This window comes from Balaenoptera physalus, assembly GCF_965194825.1.
Source record: "Balaenoptera physalus genome assembly, chromosome: 5".
In the NCBI taxonomy this organism is placed as follows: Eukaryota; Metazoa; Chordata; class Mammalia; order Artiodactyla; family Balaenopteridae; genus Balaenoptera; species Balaenoptera physalus.
In genome coordinates, this window is record NC_138884.1 from 91834677 (window position 1) to 91857637 (window position 22961).

Consider the following 22961-nt stretch of genomic DNA (forward strand, 5'->3'; position numbering starts at 1 on the left):
TGGAAATAACTAACACAGAGCAGAATAAAGAAAAAAGAACGAAAAGAATTGACGACAGTCTCAGGGACCTCTGGGACAATGCTAAACACAGCAACATTCGAATTATAGGGGTTTCAGAAGAAGAAGACAAAAAAAAAGGGACTCAGAAAATATTTGAGGAGATTATAGTTGAAAACCTCCCTAATATGGGAAAGGAAGTAGTCAATCAAGTCCAGGAAGCGCAGAGAGTCCCATACAGGATAAAGCCAAGGAGAAACACACCAAGACACATATTAATCAAACAATCAAAAATTAAATACAAAGAAAAAATATGAGAGCAACAAAACAAAAGCAACAAATAGCATACAAGTGTCTTTTCTGACCACAATGCTACGAGACTAGATATCAATTACAGGGGAAAAAAATGTAAAAAACACAAACACATGGAGGCTAAACAATACACCACTAAATAACCAAGACATCACTGAAGAAATCAAAGAGGAAATCAAAAAATACCTAGAAACAAATAACAATGAAAACATGACAACCGAAAACCTATGGGATGCAGCAAAAGCAGGTCTAAGAGGGAAGTGCATAGCAATACAATTCTACCTCAAGAAACAAGAAACATCTCAAATAAACAACCTAACCTTACACCTAAAGCAATTAGAGAAAGACAACAAAAAAATCCCCAAAGTTAGCAGAAAGAAAGAAATCATAAAGATCAGATCAGAAATAAGTGAAAAAGAAATGAAGGAAATGAACTAAAAGCTGGTTCTTTGAGAAGACAAACAAAATTGATAAACCATTAGCCAGACTCATCAAGAAAAAAAGGGAGAAGGCTCAAATCAATAGAATTAGAAATGAAAAAGGAGAAGTAACAACTGACACTGCAGAAATACAAAGGATCATGAGAGATTACTATAAGCAACTAAATGCCAATAAAATGGTCAACCTGGAAGAAATGGACAAATTCTTAGAAAAGCACAACCTTCCGAGACTGAACCAGGAGGAAATAGAAAATATAAACAGACCAATCACAAGCAGTGAAACTGAAACTGTGATTAAAAATCTTCCAACAAACAAAAGCCCAGGACCAGATGGCTTCATAAGCGAATTCTATCAAACATTTAGAGAACAGCTAACACCTATCCTTCCCAAACGCTTCCAAAATATAGCAAGGGAGGAACACTCCCAAACTCATTCTATGAGGCCACCATCACCCTCATACCAAAACCAGACAAAGATGTCACAAAAAAAGAAAACTACAGGCCAATATCACTGATAAACATAGATGCAAAAATCCTCAACAAAATACTAGAAAACAGAATCCAGCAGCACATGAAAAGTATCATACACCATGATCAAGTGGGGTTTATCCCGGGAATGCAAGGATTCTTCAGTATATGCAAATCAATCAATGTGATAAACCATATTAACAAACTGAATGAGAAAAACCATATGATCATCTCAATAGAGGCAGAAAAAGCTTTCAACAAAATTCAACAGCCATTTATAATAAAAACCCTCCAGAAAGCGGGCACAGAGGGAACTTACCCCAACATAATAAAGGCCATATATGACAAACCCAGAGCCAACATCGTTCTCAGTGGTGAAAAACTGAAACCATCTCCTCTAAGATCAGGAACAAGACAAGGTTGCCCACTCTCACCACTATTATTCAACATAGTTTTGGATGCAATCAGAGACGAAAAAGAAATAAAAGGGTTCAAATTGGAAAAGAAGAAGTAAAACTGTCACTGTCTGCAGATGACATGATACTGTACATAAAGAATCCTAAAGATGCTACCAGAAAACTACTAGAGCTAATCAATGAATTTGGTAAAGTAGCAGGATACAAAATTAATGCACATAACTCTCTTGCATTCCTATACACTAAGAATGACAAATCTGAAAGAGAAATTAATAAAACACTCCCATTTACCATTGCAACAAAAAGAATAAAATACCTAGGAATAAACCTACCTAAGGAGACAAAAACCTGTATGCAGAAAACTATAAGACACTGATGAAAAACTTAAAGGTAATACAAACAGATGGAGAGATATACCATTGTTCTTGGATTAGAAGAATCAACATGGTGAAAACAACTATACTACCCAAAGCAATTGATAAATACAGTGCAATTCATATCAAACTATTAATGGCATTCTTCACAGAACTAGAACAAAAAAATTCACAATTTGTATGGAAACAGAAAACACCCCGAATAGCCAAAGCAATCATGAGCAAGAAAAACGGAGCTGGAGGACTCAGGCTCCCTGACTTCAGAGTATACTACAAAGCTACAGTAATCAAGACAGTATGGTACTAGCACAAAAACAGTAATGTAGATCAATGGAACAGGACAGAAAGCCCAGAGATAAACCCACACACATATGGTCACCTTATCTTTGATAAAGGAGGCAAGAATATACAATGGAGAAAAGACAGCCTCTTCAATAAGCAGTGCTGGGAAAACTGGACAGCTACATGTAAAAGAATGAAATTAGAACATGCCCTAACACCATACACAAAAATAAACTCAAAATGGATTAAAGACCTAAATGTCAGGCCAGACACTATAAAGCTCTTAGAGGAAAATATAGGCAGAACAGTCTGACATAAATCACAGCAAGATCCTTTTTGAGTCACCTCATACAGAAATGGAAATAAAAACAGAAATAAACAAATGGGACCGAATGAAACTTGAAAGCTTTTGCACAGCAAAGGAAACCAGAAGTAAGAGGAAAAGACAACCCTCAGAATGGGAGAAAATATTTGCAAACAAAGCAACTGACAAAGGATTAATCTCCAAAATATAAAAGCAGCTCATGCAGCTCAATATCAGAAAAACAAACAACCCAATTAAAAAATGGGTGGAAGACCTAAATAGACATTTCTCCAAAGAAGACATACAGATGGCCAAGAGGCACATGAAAAGATGCTCAACATCACTAATCATTAGAGAAATGCAAATCAAAACTACAATGAGGTTATCACCTCACACCGGTCAGAATAGCCATCATCAAAAAATCTACAAACAATAAATGCTGGAGAGGGTGTGGAGAAAAGGGAACCCTCTTGCACTATTGGTGGGAATATAAATTGATACAGCCACTATGGAGAACAGTATGGAGGTTTCTTAAAAAACTAAAAATAGAACTACCATATGACCCAGCAATCCCACTACTGGGCATATACCCTGAAAAAACCTTAACTCAAAAATAGTCATGTACCACAATGTTCATTGCAGCACTATTTACAATAGCCAGGACATGGAAGCAACCTAAGTGTCCATCGACAGATGAATGGATAAAGAAGATGTGGCACATATATACAATGGAATATTACTCAGCCATAAAAAGAAATGAAATTGAGTTATTTGTAGTGAGGTGGATGGATCTAGAGTCTGTTATACAGAGTGAAGTCAGTCATAAAAATAAAACAAATACCGTATGCTAACACCTACATATGGAATCTAAAAAAAAAAAAAAAAGATTCTGAAGAACCTCGGGGCAGGACAGGAATAAAGATGCAGACGTAGAGAATGGACTTGAGGACACAGGGAGGGGGAAGGGTAAGCTGGGACAAAGTGAGAGAGTGGCATGGACATATATACACTACCAAATGTAAAACAGATAGCTAGTGGGAAGCAGCTGCATAGCACAGGGAGATCAGCTCAGTGCTTTGTGACCACCTAGAGGGGTGGGATAGGGATGGTGGGAGGGAGACACAAGAGGGAGGGGTTATGGGGATATAAGTATACGTACAGCTGAATCACTCTGTCATACACCAGAAACTAACACAACATTGTAAAGCAATTATACTCAATAAAGATGTTTAAAAATAAAAAAGATTATACTGGCAACTAGTTTCTGATAGATTATCTTCAACATACCAAGGATGTATGTTTCTCTATCTGCTTTATAACATGTCAGTTATTTAAATGAAACCTGTCTGCTACTAAAATTTCATTTTTTCCAGACACTAAAATAGTTGTAATCCTTCTCCAAAGTCATATACACATTGCTAACAAAATGGGGATTGCAGGGAACAGTTTACAGATGAGGTGAGGAACTGACCAAGTGTAGATCAACTGAAAGACAAGTGGAGATATGTTCTGATAAGATCTTGAATTTTGGTCTTGTTATTTTGGTTTTTATTTGATGTTGAAAATTTGTTTCAGTATAATATTATGCTGTTATGAATTATTATGGACATATTTGGAATTAAGTAATATTTTTCTGAACATTACCAATGAAAAAACAAAAATGTTATAGTTATGTTAAAGTCTGATTTAATTTTACTTGTTGTCAAGTTGGACTGATTAAATGAACTTCTGTTCAGTGCTTATATTTATGTGATTTTTACAATGATGTTTCTGCTTCATTTAATTCTGAAGAAGCTACGGTTGTTATGAATTGAATTGTCCTTCCCTCAAAATTCATATGTTGAAGTCCTAACTTCCAGTACTCCAAAATATGACTGTACTTGGAGATGGAACCTTTAAAGAGGTAATTAAGTTAAAATGAGGCCGTTTCCTCATTTTAGATTGGGCCCTTTCCAATCTGACTGGTGTCCTTATAAGAAGAGGAGAGGACACAAAGAGAGACAACAGGGATGTGCATACACAGAGGAAAGACCATGTGAGGACACAAAGAAAAGGTGGTCATCTACAAGCCAAGGAGAGAGATATCAAAAGTAAAACCCTGCCAGAATCTTTATCTTGGACATCCAACCTCCAGAATTGTGAGAAAATAAATTTCTGGTGTTTAAGCCACCCGGTCCGTGATATTTAGTAGTTACAGCAGCCCAGCAGACTAATACAAGGGTCTAGAAAAGTAAAATAGTTTGTCTAAGATCACACAGTTAGTGAGGGGGAGGTCTTAGATGCAGATGGAGATGTATCATACTCTAATTGCTTCAACACATTATACCACCCAAGACACTAAAATTAATTTTGTATCATAAGATTTTGTTTTTCTTTCCTGTGTTTTAAAAAAAGTGCAGTTTTTTCATTCAAAATATTAATTCAAAATGAGTATCTACAAACACAATTTAATTGCAACTTTTAGAATGTAGGGTATAATGCTGAAAAATTTTGGAAATTCTTATTTTTTAAGTAAAAATATAACATTTATTTCAGAAATGTTGACCTTTTTAAACCTAAACAAGTTTTTCTCAGTAATGAAACAGATTTTTCTCTGGAAAAAACAGGCTTCCTTTGATCTCATGATATATTCAAAGAGATAATGAAGCATGTTTTGCTTTCTTGTAGACCTGTTAAAATATTATTTTTATCTGAGGTTGACAGTGGTGAAAATTTTATCACACAGCACGAAATGTGTTATTTTGATACATTGACACCATATCAAAACTTATCCTTACACATTCAACTTTGTGACAAAGAATATATTCCTATGAATTTCACAGGCAATTTCCATGGGATTAAAAAAAAGTATTAGTTTCAGATGCTGAATGGCTTTCACACTGTTAACTGGTAAGGACAGGTTGATGAATATATTGATGTTGAATTACACCACATTATAACCTAAAGCAAATCTGTAATATAATTTCTGATGTGGATATTCACATAAACTGGAGAAAAGATATTTAGAATTAAAGTAATTAATAATCTTACTTTCCACCTTCATTTATAGGACTCTCACTAATGTCAATGTGGGTTCATGATTTCAACAGAATAGGAACAGAGTTTTAAAAATCTATTTCCATGATCAAAGTACCAAGAATCCAATCTTACCGTCTTCCTTTTGTTCTTCTTTAATTCTGAGTTTATTAGGGTTTTTTTTATATAATGAGATTTATACTTTAGAAATATAAGATTAGTGATGTGGTGAAGTTTGAAAGGGGAGAAATAGTAACAAATAATAGAAATAGTAACAAATAATAGAGCATGATAATGTAGAATGATAACCTTCCTAGATTTGTGATCACATATGTAATCAATTTCCAGGTCCTATCTTTCTAATCTCCTTATTCTCAACAGTCCATATTTGTCATTTGCCACTACCTTAGATCAAGTTACCTTTATTTTTCAACTGAACACAGCAACAGCACACAGGTGGATCTTTCTTCCAGTCTTCACTTTCAACTCCCTCCCATACTCTCTATAAACTGCAGACTCAGTGATTATTTGGGAACTAAAATGGGATCATGTCATTCCCCAGCATAAAATATTTCAATATCTCCTAATAACCCTTATGACGAAAAACTTACACTTGAATTACTGAATGAATCACTGTTCTTGTTATTGAAATGTCAGCTCCATTATGCCTTACTCTTGGTTGTACTCTCCATTTCCTATGTATTGAGAATTACCACTGCCCTGTTGATCTGCAAAGGATGTCCACATATATCTAACTACATATGCCTGCTATGAAATATCTTCCTATACCCATGCTGTTCTTTTAATGAAAATGATGTGTTGCTGCAAATACATCAGTAAGATTTTCTTTACTCATTTTTTAAAGATTTGACTCAAATATTACCTCCTTAAAAGAAGAATTGCCTAAAAGTTTTTGACCCCAGCCAAAATTCACTACACATTTCTCTGCAGCTCCATAAAACGTAATATCACCAAAATAATGCATCATACTCTCCCTACTTTTATACTACATGTATATTTGTGTTCAAAAAGTAATCAACTTGGGAACTGTGTTTTAATATATTTTTATAGCCTCTTAGGGCTTAGTTTAGTGGCTTTTATAGTATAACAATGAAGAGTTTTTTTAACTTGAATTGAATATTAATTTATACATACATATATATATACACTAATGTCAGATATAAGGTACTTGAAACTTTAGTGCTTTCTTCCTTTTGTTTCATAATATTCTGAGCAGCTTGAACATAATTGTGATAACTCAACATGGATTAGGTTGGTGTGTCTAGTTACATATTAATAATGCAAAGTGTGTTTTATAATATAGATAAATATCATATAGCAGAGTATAATATGTACTCTGTTATATCTCACAAATATATTTTTGAGGGATTAATGCCAGAAAGTGCAGTCAACACAAGTCTGAATGGCATTAGACATTTCAAATATCAGGTAGAAAGTTTAAAACTATTTGTAGAAATGGAACATCCTACCTGAAATCCTCTTGGAACAGGTTGTGCTTTCATTTATTTTCAATAATTGAAACCATCAAACTATACTGTTTAAAAATAAAATCTAATAGTAAGTCTGAACTTTCTCTTTTCCAAAGATCTGTCAGTGCTACCTTGGTTTTAGAGGCAGAAAGATAGATAACAACAGGGCACATTCTCCCTCAGGCATATTTCTAGCTTCCCAGCTCTTTCATCTTGATAACCTACCTCAGAAATTTTAGCAAAGCCAGATTAAGTAGGGCTTTCCATCAGTTTAATATGGTGTTTCTTAACGAAAGTTTAGAACAATTATGAAGCTATGATTAACATCCTTTGACCTTCAGCTGAGAAATATAGGTGCTTCAATCCAGGCAGTATATAGGCTTTTTATAAATGAAAATGGCCTCAAGGAATGCATTTTGGTGACAAGACAGAAAAATCTGAGCCGAATAGAATTTCCCTGCATTCATTTCTTGTGTAATAGATAAATTGAAGAATACTATAAAGCTATTCTTGAAATGACTGTCAGGGGAAATCCTTGAGTTAAGAACATTTAAGTACCTAAATGATTAACTTGAGCCTTATTCAAGCATAACCCCCAAACCCAAACAAAATCCTTTTGCTAATGAGACCAAGTCATAGGAAATTAAACAGGCTCAAGTGGAATTTTAGTGGACTGAATTTATCTAGATTATTTCTAAAATGCAAAGTGTTGGAGAAATTACTTTATAACAATCATGTACTTGATATGAATCTTAGAAATTACTTTTGGGAGTCTGAGTAGTAAATTCTCATTATTCTTGGGTCTTAGGCAGATGGTTATAAGTACCTATCAATACCAGACCCATCCTGTGCTTACCTGTAAAGTTAATCACATTGCTGTTGTAGGATACTGTGTAATAATTTGAATAAGAAAAGAGCCCTCAATTCTAAATAATTCTCCTTTTGATGGTAACATTAAAAATTCTGGATATTAAAATAAGTTAACTTTCATATGAAAATTCTCAAGAGAAACATGGTCTATTATACTTGTTTTATATAGCATAATGCATACATACAAGTTTTTGAGAAATGGGATATATTGGTGAATTCATTATTTCGAGTTAAGAACTTTCATAATAGAGCAATAATTTAAGTTTTTGATAAATCCCAGGAAAGACCATAGAATTTTGCTATATCTTGACATCACAGTTTTGAATACCTTTTAGGTTAGGCTATACTCCAGTCCATTTTAATGTTTAGTCAACGGTGGCTTGCAGTTCCTTAGGGTTTGGTTAAAAGATAATTTCCTGTTAGTATGCAAATTGAGCATATTTATACATTACAGTTCTAATGATGGTCATCAATAAGACCCCAGGAAGACATAAACATCCTAGAATTTTGCTGGCATAAAAAGCAAAAAGCACAATTTTGGGACTAAGATCTGAGGCACCTTAGATAATAAGGAAGATATCTACTGGTTAGCTACAAGAAGTCATTGAAAATTGTTGTATATAAACAGTAAAATATTTACACTTTTCTCCATGTTCATTTATTTCTAAGAGCTCTTTCAGGTTAATATATTGTGTGTATTCTTATGTATCTGCAGTGCATAGTAGTCATTAAATATAAAGAATGTGGTAATTATCTGAATATTGATTTAACGTTTTCAAGGTTTTAAAACTAAGATCTTGTACCACTCTAAATAAATTTATTATATTTATTTTAATTTCTTACGAGACTCCTGTCTGGTTTAATAGGCAATCATCTTTAACTGTATTGTGTGTTAATTAGACCCAAGAAGTTTTTTGTCCTGCTTTGTTTTTTGTTTTAATGTTATTTTAGTCCTACCTTCCTTTCCTAGGAGCTATGTTATGATTAAAAACACTCAATTTCTTTGGGGGACATTTTAAGCATCAAATTGCTGACATATGATTGACTAAAAAATCATAAAAGTATAACTCATATGGCTTCTCCATTTATTGATGTAATGACCCATTTTCAATTTTTAAATTGAATTTTCAATTGTCATGAGAAAATTTAAGGTAACATATAGATAAATCCTATTCTGCAGGAGGCTGTAATATCTTATTAGAACTAGAAATGTACTTGATCAAAAGACATGGATTGCAACTTCAGGTCCTCTACTTGATAAGTACCATGATAATTCTGGATATCAGTTTTGTCATCTGTACAAATAGGAATAAAAATCCCTAATGGGATTATTGGCCACTGATCCACTTTGCACATGAGATAAGTCATAGTGTGCAAATTTCAGAATTTAAACTTTGTGTTTTGTGGGTCATTATAATACATATAATTGTATGAAGTAGTGTCAACAACTACACTTCTCAATTTAAAAAATGTAAAATATAATTAAACAAAGATCAAATTTTAAAGGGAAAATTAAATCAGAAAGCCTATAGGAGGGTATCATTTATACCTTCATGTGCAAAAGGGCTATTCTATTAATGTCCATTTAATAAGTCATCTAAGGCTGCAGAATGGTAGAACTGAAATTGGAAGTTGAACTCAAGACAAGATTAAAACTCCAACCAGATGAATTTATATTAAACATTGAAATTTTATAAGGTTATATTTAAAGACTTAATGTGGTAAAATGGTACTATTCTAAATGAATAAAATAATTAATTAATTAATATTTTAGCTATAATTTATCATGATTTGCAAATATACTGGTTATTTGTTGTCATCTTGCTCTTTGAGATTCTGGCCATGAATACTTTTTCACTATTCCATTTCTTGGACAAATCTAACTTAGCTTTTTCTATCTCATGTTAGATTCATTTTCTATTATGGTGTTATTGTATAGAGAAGTTGAAACAAATGCCAGCTAGTGAAATATTTCAAATCATATTTTTGTAATATTTATATCTGGTAATAATTTACAATTCCTACTTTTCTTGATTTCATTGGTTTAATATACAGACTTTTTGTGGAACTGCACAAGTATACATCAGTCAACACATACTACCCTTAAAAATTTTTATTGACTTGAATTGATGTTCTATAAAACTTTCTGTTATGCATATATTGATAGTTATGTGTTAATAGCCTTTAAACAATAAACAAATATCCATAACCATTTAAAATTCAATTATGCAAGATGACTTGATCAAAAGATTATGAACACCATCAAATATGAGGATATGAGATGAATAACATGATAGAAGCGAAGTCACAAAAATCTTTGTTTACCTAAAATTAGTTTCTGTAATTGCAACACAGCAAATTTAGAAAACATTTTTATATTTTTTTCACTTTAAGGAAATGACTTTTTCATACACATGAAATAATTGGAAATTTGACATAATGAACAGTAGTCTTCAGTCAATATGTATAATTTGGAGGAAAATCCTTTGGGAAAATGCTTTAGCCTTCCATGACAATAGAATTGAACAAGTCATTCACATATCACATATAAATTCAGTTTAGAAACTGATTCACTGGGATATTCAGTGAAAACTATCAAAAATATCATGTTCATTAGAGTTTAAAGTATTTTTTACTGACAGACTATGAGTTGACCAGTATTCCTTGGTGAAACTGTATGATAACTGCCCACAGAGCTGTATCCACTGTAATCTCTATAGTCACTGAGTGCTATGAAAGCTTTGAATCATTTATCTGTCAAACATTTAGAGTCCATGTCATTGTTCCATTTCTCTAGTTAGGAATAATCAACTTTTTTTCTGATCTAAAATTGTCACTTATTTTCTTTTTGGCATAATGGACTTTGACTTTTGAAAGCAATTGATATGTGAGTAGTAGACCAAAATAGAAGTTTTTCATGTCATTATCTATGTGGAAAAGTGTTAAGTATGCCAAGATGCCATGCTGTTAAAAAATTTCAGAGAAAAAAGTAAATAGAAAAACTTAAGTGATATCTCATACTGAAAAAATAAATACATGGTCTTCCCTGAAGCTACACTATAAACCATATCCATGTACATTTACAAATAATAATTAATTTTTAGCTACTTACTTTAAGTGTGCCAGGTGAGCGTCAATTTAAAGATGGAAAAAACAACTCTGTGATACAGGTAATAGAGTAAACACTAAATGTAATAGCATTTGATAAGAACAAACCACACTAAAATTTAGTAGATTAAAACAACAAATACTCTATCTATTCCTCATTTCTATGGTTGGGTAATTTGGATGTCTTCAGCTGCTTCCTATGACCTTATCAAGTCTCAGTAATGCATTTGCCATCATTTGGAAGACAATGGGAAGACTGGGGTGTGTGTCACTTATTAAAAAGCTGGCTCTCTGAGCTTGTTCACATTATGCTGGCTACAGGGTTCCCAAGAGTATCAAAGAGAAAACACAGGCATTGTTCAAACCTCTGCTTACAACATTTCTAAGTACCTGTTGTCCAAAGCAAGTAACAAGTCTGTTACTTGCTTTGGAGAAATCACCTCTTAATGGGAGAACTAGAATGCTGCATTTCAAAGGGGCATACACATGATAGGAAAAAACTGTGCACATTTTTTCTACCTATTATACTAAAAATTCTAAGATAACACAACAGTATTAGAGAATACTGTAAAAGAACATATTTTTCTGAAAAAAAATGTATTCTGAAATACAGTATACCAAATAAAGCTGTTATTCTTTCAGGCCACTCACACCTAACTCCTTTCAAAGTCTGGAGAGTATTCTGCCTTATCGGCATTTATATCATGTTAATGAAGCTTAAAATACCAATAATTGACTCACTTACTGAGCTTCCCTCAGCCAGAATGTGGTCAAATGACCTAGGCTACACCAATCAGAAATACCTGCCTCCCCAGTTTAAAGCTTAGAAGGCAAAGCAAAAGATGTGCAGAAAAAAAAAAAAAAAAAAAGGAAAAAGAAAAGGAGCAAGTGCCGCTATGACAGCCAATTTCCAGGGGCAGCAGTGACAAGGATTCTACTTCCAGCTTTCAATGCACAGTGTCACCAGAGTGGTGGCAGTATTATCTTCACTGAGCTAGTGAGGTGGTAGGATTTGGAGGGAATATTCCAGACTACATAACAGATTTTTTGGCCCTTCTGAAATGTCTATGATCTATCTAATGTTCATCACTTAATATTTACATATCTTATCTGCTTACATTGGCCTGGGTCAGTTTTGGTGGTTTGCAACTAAAATGCTAAATAATACACATTATGTGATTATTGTGCAAACTAAGCATTAATTGGCAAAAGGTCTTTATATATATGTATTTAAAATAGCATTTAGTTTTCTATTGAAATTTAATCAGAAAAATACTCATTTGAAAATAAGAAGATACAATGTATAAATAAGTTTTATATATTCCACTAACAATATATCTACAATAATGCCAGGTATCTAAAGTCCAGATGCTGGCATAGAAAAAGATGTATGAATAGCCAACATACTAGGTGCTCCATTGAAAGATAATTACTTGATTCTCTCCATCTAATTGATATAAGAAAACAAAGAGTATATCTTAACCAAGATATCTTTATTTCACAATTTAGAAAACTGTAACCCAGAGTGGTTAATGAAAACCCCCTTGATTACCCAATATTTTCTTGTCAGCGTTTTCTCATTATTCAGATCTCAACTCAAATGGTTCCTTCTCAGAAAGGCCTTCCCTGACATCCTTATGCAAAATATAAAGCTGACTCTTCATCTTCCAAATTCCTTCTATTCCCTTACCCCGTGCCATTGTCTGCACAGCACTCTACAGGGCAATATGACATAATGGTTAAAATTCTGGCCACAAGAAACAAGCTGGAAAACAAACAATCCAATTAAAAAGTGGGCAAAAGATCTGGACACCACACCAAGAGGATCTACAAATGGCAAATACGTATATGAAAAAATGTCCATCATTATATGTCATTATGGAATCACAAATTAAAATGATGAGATACCACTACATATCTCTCAGGAAGACAAAAAATTAAAACAAAACAAAACTGAAAGCACCAAATACCCACAAGGATGTGGAGTAACAGGAATTCTCATTTTACTACTGGTGGGAGTACAAAATGGTACAGCCACTTTGGAAAATAATTTGGCAGTTTCTTAATTAACTATACAAGTCTTCTTATACACGATCAAGCAATTGCACTCTTTGGTAGTTTCCCAAATGAACTGAAAAAAACTTGCACACAAATGCTTATAGCAGCCTATTCAAAACTGACAAAAAACTGGAAGCAGCCAAGATATGCTTCAAAAGATGAATAGATAAGCTGTGTTACATCCATACAATTAATTATTATTCAACAATAAAAAGAAATAAGCTATCAAGCCATGAAAAGACAGAGAGGAACCTTAAATGCATGTTGTGTTTAAGAAGCCAGTCTGTCAAGTCTACACACTATATGCTATAGACTGCATGTGTCCTCCCAAAATTCATATGCTGAAACCTAATTTTCAATGGGAGGTGATTATGTCATGGATATGGAGCCCTCTTGAATGGGATTAGATCCCCTATAAAAGAAAGATCCTTGCTTCCCTCTGCAATGTGAGGACACAGAGAAAAGATGTCCATGGAAACAGCAAGTGAGCTCTCAACAGACACCGAATATGTCAGCACCTTGATCTTGGATTTCTCAGCCTCCAAAACTGTAACAAATAAATGTTTGTTGTTTAAGCCACCCAGTTTATGATATTTTTGTTATAGCAGCCTGAACAAGATACTGTAAAAATCCAGTTATGTGACATCCTGAAAAAGGCAAAACTATAGAGACAGTAAAAAGATCAGTGGTTGCCAGAGAGAAGGGGAGAAGGATAAAGAGGTGGAGCGTAGGCGATATTTAGGGCAGTAAAATTATTCCGTAATATTGTAATGCTATATACACAATTGTCAAAACTCATAAAACTGTACAACACAAAGAGTGAGCCCTAATGCAAACTATGGTCTTTAGTTAATAATATATTAATTCGTTAATAATGATACATCAATACTGGTTCATCAATTGTAACAAATATACCATACTAATACAAGATGTTAATAACAGGGAAAATTGCGAGTGAATGAGGGGGGAGGTATATGGAAACTCTCTGTATTATTTGCTCAATTTTCTATAAATCTTAAGCTAAAAAAATGAAGTCTATTAATTAAAAAAAGAAAAGGAAGAAACTACTTGCCTATCTTGAACCTTACCAACTATTTAACGTATATGTGCCTAAGTTTCCTAACCTGAATTATATAAATGATAACATTTCCTACCTGACAATGTGGTTGTGAAAATCAAATGGAGTTATGCATGTAAATAATATAGGAAAATGTCTGTCACATAATAAGAACCCTATAAAAGGTGGCTATTACTCTAAGCAGCCCCATTGAAAATACCCTCCATTATTTTTTTTGATTGTCAGTTTTCTGCCTGCTCCTCAGATAAAATAAAAATCCATAGGTACAGGAGTATTTTCTGTCCTGTTCACAGCTGAAACAACAGAATTTTGAATAGTGACTGACATATAGTAGGAACTCAGTAAACATTTGTTGAGAGAATAAAAAAAGTCAAGTGTAGCATTATTACTAGTTTAATAATGAAATAAAGAGCTACTGCTTTGCTAGTGTAATTAACCTTGATAGTCATTTCTCCTTCTGAATTAAATATAAATTAGAAGTCTTAAAATATTTAACATTTAAATATTACTCTTCTTGTAACACCATAAATACTGATTCCCTAAATTACATTTTAAATGTGCAAATCCCACCCCCGCTTCTCTCCCCCAATTATAAAGTGTTCATCTAATCTATTATTCTGTTGCTATGGTTTTATAAACAGTTTTGTGATTAGCTAACCAGGGAGTTGTGCTCTCATCTTTCTTAGGAATTGTTGTCAAGAAAAACCATCAGTTTTTATTAGTCATGTTGTACATGAAGAATTATTAAAATGCTTTATAGGTAGAAGTCCTTTAATATATAAGGACTTTCTATGCTGAATTCTGGTCTGCAGTATGGCATATGGATACTGACACATGGTTCTGAAATTTATCTTCACGTCTTTCTGGCTGAAAGGGAGATCTTGGGGTGCTGCTCAGAATCCTTATCCATAAAGTAGAGATAATAATAGTACCAAATTCATAGGATGAACTGAAGGCAACATAAGGTAACACACATATGTATATGTATCACACAGAACAGAACCTGGTCTATAGTAACATTCAATGAATGAGAAATACTATTTAAAAAAGACTTAGTTGAAATGGAAAAATAATACATGTCATATGGTGACAACTTTCTTATTCTAATGTTTTAGAAGAAAACGCATTTGAAGTTTCCAAGTAACAACTAGGTCAATTGATTATTAATGAAGCCTTTATTTTCATTCACAAGGTTTTCTTTTTATGTCAATTCAATGCTCAGTTTTCTGGCCTTAGACTGTTAATTTATCTCTAGCTCGCAATCTCAGATACCCTTCCTATTAATATTAATTTTTATTGAGCAAGGAGATACATAGGCGAATGACAATTTATCACAATTGCCAATAGAACCACCACAATCCTGGTAGACAGAAAAGGTCAGGTAAGCCAGTATTGCTTATAACAGAGTAAAGACAAGACTGATGTATCCCCTTCTGGAGAGAAAATAATTAAAGGAGAGTCTTCTGGCAGCATTCAACCTAAAAGACACCATGTTCTAAAAAACTTTTCCTAATTCGAATGTAAGGATTTATATCCAAGAGATTTCCACAAGAGGGTGGCACCTCAGAAAATATTACCACTGCACATATTTGTGCAGTTAATAAGATAACCTAGACTTTATATAAATATACTTGTCGAACTCTGCCAAGAAAGAAAATGTATATGGCCTAGCCTTTGGGTAACTGAAAACAGAGACTGAGAAGGCTGCAAGTTTATCCTAATGGTTTCGAACTGAGAAACTGCTTATTTAGCCTGAAAGTACCCAATATTAATACAAAATAAAAACCAGAAACATAAAACTAGAAGACAAGAGTAACTGAATCACAATGAACAGAACATAATTTGTATTAAGAACAAGGCAAGTATGTATACTAACCATGAAGTAATTAACTAATAACCAAGTGATTAATAACTGTTAATCACAGAGTCACATTATGTGATACAACTTTTTTCATACTCACTCACTTTGAGATCACTTCAGGTCTCTTGTTTCTACACAGAAGAATCTTCAGGTATTGCTAGGGAAACATCCTGAAAAACGGTAGATTCAAATAGAAACAGTAAATTACAATTCCAGTTTGTAAACCACACGTCTCTTATTTCTGTTTGTATAGCCACACTTCTTAGAAGAGCTTCCCAAATTATAAATATTTGAATTTTGAAAAATCATTAACATATAAATCTCTAAGTGCAAAAAGGCAGAAGACCAAATTAAAAGTTTCTACTATAGCTTGTTTTTCTCATTGGAACAATTGAAATTGACATCAGTTTTCATTTATTCATCAGAAAAAGCAAAAATTAATTCCCTTTGTATCTTTATCTTGTTTCTTTGCTCCTTTCTCCTTTACCTTGTCTTGGCACTATGGGTGCCAAGAAATCAATTACTACCTAAAAATATTCAAGCAAATGAAGCTATCTTAAGTTCTAACTGCATGAGCAACTTGGTTATGTGTCAGAGTGTCATCATCTCATCCACCTACTCCCTCCTCCTCTGGCAATAAGCACATGGTTCCCGACCCATTTCCGTTGTAAGTGAAAACCTTGAGCCTTAGCACCAAAGAGAGTGAGATGAGGAGTTGCACAAGGGGTTGCTGCTGGAAGACACTGAAGGTGTAAGATTGCCGAGGAACTTCAAGGAATCATGAGAAAAATGTGCTTGTTTTTGTCCATACTTGAAAATAACACACTTTCTCATGCTTACACACCATCTTTCCTAGCTCTATTATAATAGTGTAGTAGTGGGGACTTAGGCCAGTATTTGAACTTGTTTGAAATCAGTGTTATATTCTTAAATACTCCAGTTAGCAATTTTCTTTAATATTTTTTGATATTAACAAAGACATGTCATTCTTGATCATTTCCTTAGGCTTATACTTACTATAGAAATAGAAAAAAGGAAATTATTACAAATAGCTAACTGATACATACATAAACATGCACACACATACACATATAAACATTTGAAATATAAGCTTAGAATTTGGGGAGTGGATTTCCATGGAGATAGTATATTGTCTGTTAATATTCATTATCATGCTTCTACATCACATATAAAATCTTGTTACTGTATATTTATTTATTTATTTTTATATTTCTCTCCCTACACTATAGTTTTAAAATCCATGATGGTAGGGCTTTATCTAGGACACAAGTGCTCAAAATTACTTGTTGGAAGAATAAGAACACAAGGCATCTGTGGATCTCAAAAAAAGGCAACCACTGAGCTAACAGCTTAATTGGTCAAAAGCATAGGTTGCATTGATCACATGGCAATCTATCTGCTGTACAGGGGGTTTATTAATTACTCAACAGACTCCCAACTATTGTACTTTCTAGGCTCAGATTATGATAACAAATATAAAGTAGCCTGCATTAATATTACCCAGAATTTATTTGACAATCATGTATTTAGGGCTTAATATAGGTCAGGCAGAATTACAAATAATTCATTTAATCCTTGCCAGAGTTTATAGATATAGGTATATTATTATCATTTCCATTTTACCAATAAAATAAGATAGAGACACAGAAGGTCTAGAAAACTTTCCCAGTATCACCAAAGTAAAGTGTTGAGACTAACATTCAAACCCTGATAATCTAATTCAAAACTACCTTTTAAACCACTCTATATTGTCTCTGCACCTACCACCGACATTATCTTTTCAGTAACGGCAAATAAACTAAAAGTTCCAACAGTACAGTTAGTGCTTTGCTATTCTTGCTCATCTCTAAAGCAATCTTTATTTGCATTGTACTTATTGTAGTTTATAAAAATTAAAATTTATAAAATTTATATAAATTTTTAGTTTATAAAAATTAAAGTTTATAAAATTAAAATTTATAAAATTTATATAAATTTTATTTTAGATTTTCAGATATAAATCAAAATTCTGAGTCTAGTTAAGGAAATAGAATGCATATACAAAAAACGAAACAATATGAAATTAACAGCAATTCATTCATTAATTTATTAGTACTTTCAACTATCCCCCTATATCCAACAAACATTTTTTAGCACTTATTATGTGCCAAAACTGTGCAAGACAGTTGTATTTATTCTCTAGCTACAGTTCAGAACTATCTTAAGTCCATATATTTAAGTATTAGTTTAGAGAAAAAAAATTTTAATTGTGTGTTGACGTAGAATGAAAATAAAAAATGAGGGAAATCAGTAATGCCTATGCTATTCTTGCGACAGTCACTATACATACAAGAGGAAAATCTAATAATTTTCTCTTATTTAATATACCTTTTCATCATCACCTCTCAGTTAACTTAGGAAATAGATTTCTATAAGAAATATAATCCTCAAGTGTTGTTATAATAACTATGAAGAAGGAATTTCTTAGAACGTATTTGTACTCATTTTTATGACCTTAAAATATAAATTCAAAAAAAGATGATTACTTAATAACATCTAATCTACCTATTTTATGTTCCTGTTATGGCCATAAATGTACTTCCTAATTTAGAAACTCGTGATAAAAATGGAAGAAATCAATATCACTATTGTTTGCCACATACTTCATGAGTCCAAAATTATAAAATGAATGAAGTAGGATCTATCAGAGGCAGTAGAGGAATGCAATGAACCCATACTAAAGTTTTAAATCCAGATACCATCTGTTAGCAATGTCCCTTTGATGGAAAATAAACGAAAATGACCATGATCCCCACATCCCTTACATTCTATCAGTTTCCTACTATTGCTAAGGATTTCAACTACATGTCTGCTAGATTTCAGGGCAAACATACTCGTTATGATCAGCAAGGGATCTGACTTCAAATTCCTACCCAGTGTCTTACTAGATAAAATGGGATTTGCGAGGCATGAGCATTCCCTTGCCCTAGTCTGGAGACAGTCCCAAGCAATCAGCTGTTTGATGATTTACCTTAGTGCAACCTAATTCTTTTTTACTACTCTCTGATGACTGAGATGATTCCCCTGAAAATAATTTTGCTCAGGTTCCTACAAAGAGCAACAGTCTAAAAAGTTATCCAAATGTGGCCTAAGAAAAATCCAGCACAAAACAGTTCCACTTAATGCCTTTTCACCTCTCCTTAGAAGCTCCTCAGTCTAGTATGTGGTGTTATTTTATTCTTGAATAGCATTTTGCTCTTGATCCCTTTAAAAACGCTTCCACCTCCTTCTTGAAGGTGGAGGGAAATCAGAATAAATCTTTAGTTCTTCCTAAAATTAGAAGTATAAAGAAAAATATCCAGAAGGCATTATCCCACATTTCAAGGCTCATGGCAAATGAAAATTTATATACACTGAAGAGGAACAATAAGATTTAATCAATGTGAACAGACACAAGTGTCAGACATTTGTCACAGAAGTTTATATAAGAACTTGGATATCGGGAATTGGAGGTAATGACTCAGGAATAATTATATTAAAACAAGATTTTCATGCAACAGGGTCATACAGAAGCAACTATAAAAAAGAAAAGAGTTAATGTACATAAAATCTAAATAAAGATGAAAATTTGTTGGACTGAAAGAGCCCACAGAAATTTAAATGTCTATGTAGATATTCACTAGAACCATCACCACCTCATTTTGTTCCTTTTAAGATATTTCTTTGAAACAACATCTCCAACAATTTATTATACTTGTCTTACAAACTCAAGCCACAGTGCTTAGCTATGATTTTTTTTCATGTGGTATCATTCACTTCCTTGTTCCTTTGTTTATTCCATTGACTGTGTCTGATTTGGGGAATTGGTTGGAGTTAGAGGAAAGATTTATACAAAGTTCAGTGACACAAAAGAGGAATTTCTAATTTGTAAGGAAGAAGAAAACTGTTACTTTGCTTGGGATGGTGGAACAATGTACTACAAACTAGATGGCTTAAACAATATAATACATTGTCTCACAGTCTAGAGGTTAGAAGTCTACAATCAAGGTGTTTGCAGAGTTGGTTCCTTCTATGAGGAATTATGAGGGAGACACCTGTCACATACCTCTCTCTTAGCTTCTACTGCTCTGCTGGAAATCTTTGGCATTCTTTAGCATCTCCTTCATCACTCCAATTTATGCCTTCATATTCACATGGCATTATGCCTGCGAGCATGTGTCTGTTCAAATTTCACCTTTTTATTAGGACACCAGTCATTGGACTATGTGCTCACCTTACTGCAGTATGATTTCATCTTAACTAATTACACCTAACAATGACTGTGTTTCCAAGTAAGGTCATATTTTAAGGTACTGGGGGTTAGGATTTGGAATGATATTTGGAAGAATATTTTATCTTTATTAGGAAAACTAATAAATTGTGATGAGTATGATTAAGGAATACATCAGAAGCTCCTTTCAGAGCTCACGGTTGGTACCCAATAAAGATGTGATTGCCAGAGAACACTTAGCTTTTATTCATTCATTCATTATTCATTCGCTCATTCAATAAATATTTATTTAGCATCTACAAGATTCCAAGCCATAGTCTAGTTTCTAGTTTCACATCAGTGAATAAGAAGATAAATGTCTCAGTCTAACAGAGCTAAAAAAAAAAAAGTAAGCAAGAGAATACAAGAATAGACATAAGGTGATAAATTCTATTGAGATGTGTGAAGCAAGATAAGAGGGATAGAAAGGGAAATTCGGTAAAGTGGACATTGATACTTGTACTGTGTGATGAGAAAGAGCCTTAAATGATAAGGAGGAATGTGCAAAGCAATACAAAGAAAGAAAGGGAGTTAAGTCATATAACTGCACCTCAGGCAAAGGAAAAGTCAATGTGAAAACCCCAAGGGGAAAGCCAGCCTGATATTTTAGAAAAAGAGCAACAAAGCCCTATTGCTGAAGCAGACGGATTAACAGCAGTTAATTCAGAAGGCTGTGGGGGGCGTGTATTGTCACAAGGGGCAGAATATGTAGGGCCCTAGGGATGGAAAGGACTACATTTTTTTTTTTCTCTGAGTGAGAAGGGAAGCCAATGAGGGAACAGGGGTATGCATTAAGCAAAGAAATCATCTTAATATATAACAAGCTATCTATTTATCCATATATATCTGCCTATAATATTTCACCAGAATATTATGAAAAATATTTTATTATTGCAGTAGTTTTGTGAGAATAGACTTTATGTTGGACTGTGGGGGGGCTGAGTATCTAAACTGGAGGCTGTTGCAATAATCCAGGTAATGGAGGTGTAATCAAGGGCATTAGCAGGGATAATAGTAATAAGTGTCCAGATTCTGCATTTTGCTGGATATATCTTGAGGTAGAGCCAAAACGGTTTATGATTGGATTAAATATTTGATGTAGAAAAATAATCAAAGACAACAAAAGTGATTTGGGGATATGGGAAAGACTGTGATCAGGTTTTCCTTTGGTTTTTTAATTTTTATTTTATATTGGAGTACAGTTGATTTGCAATGTTGTGTTAGTTTCAGGTGTACAGCAAAGTGCTTTAGTTATACATATGCATATATCTATTCTTTTTTTTTTTTGTATTTTAGAATTTATTTTTTTATACAGCAGGTTCTTATCAGTTATCCATTTTATACATATTAGTGTATATATGTCAATCCCAATCTCCCAATTCAACAAACCACCAACCCTCATCCAACACTTACCCCCTTGGTGTCCATACGTTTGTGCTCTACATCTGTGTCTCTATTTCTGTCCTGAAAAGCGGTTCATTGGCACCATTTTTCTACGTTCCACATATATGCTTTAATATACGATATTTGTTTTTCTCTTTCTGACTCACTTCATTCTGTATAACAGTCTCTAGATCCATCCACGTCTCTACAAATGACCCAATTTCCTTCCTTTCTATGGCTGAGTAATATTCCATTGTATATATGTACCACATCTTCTTTATCCATTCATCTGTCAATTGGCATTTATGTTACTTCCATGACCTGGCAATTGTAAATAGTACTGCAATGAACATTGGGGTGCATGTGTCTTTTTGAATTATGGTTTTCTCTGGGTATATGCCCAGTAGTGGGATTGCTGGGTCATATGGTAATTCTATTTTTAGCTTTTAAAGGAACCTCCATACTGTTCTCCATCCATAGTGGCTGTATCAATTTACATTCCCACCAACACTGCAAGAGGGTTCCCTTTTCTCCACACCCTCTCCAGCATTTGTTGTTTGTAGATTTTCTGATGATGCCCATTCTAACTGGTGTGAGGTGATACCTCATTGTAGTTTTAATTTGCATTTCTCTAATAATTAGTGATGTTGAGCAGCTTTTCATGTGCTTCTTGGCCATCTGTATGTCTTCTTTGGAGAAATGTTTATTTAGGTCTTCTGCCCATTTTTGGATTGGGTTTTTTTTTTTTTTAATATTGAGCTGCATGAGCTATTTATATATATTGGAGATTAATCCTTTGTCCATTGATTCATTTGCAAATATTTTCTCCCATTCTGAGGGTTGTCTTTTTGTCTTGTTTGTAGTTTCCTTTGCTTTGCAAAAGCCTTTAAGTTTCATTAGGTCCCATTTGTTTATTTTTGTTTTTATTTCCATTACTCTAGGAGGTGGATCAAAACAGATCTTGCTGTGATTTATGTCAAAGAGTGTTCTTCCTATGTTTTCCTCTGAGAGTTTTATAGTGTCCAGTCTTACATTTAGGTCTCTAATCTATTCTGAGTTTATTTTTGTGTATGGTGTTAGGGAGTGTTGTAATTTCATTCTTTTACATGTATCTGTCCAGTTTTCCCAGCACCACTTATTGAAAAGACTATCTTTTCTCCATTGTATATCCTTGCCTCCTTTGTCATAGATTAGTT

The 22961-nt window shown here is 33.4% G+C and overlaps 1 long non-coding RNA gene across 1 annotated transcript in view; it reads left to right on the plus strand.

The window, feature by feature from the left end:
• Positions 1–22961, plus strand: part of LOC309662153 — a 303043-nt gene that overhangs the window by 72148 nt on the left and 207934 nt on the right. The window lies entirely within an intron of this gene.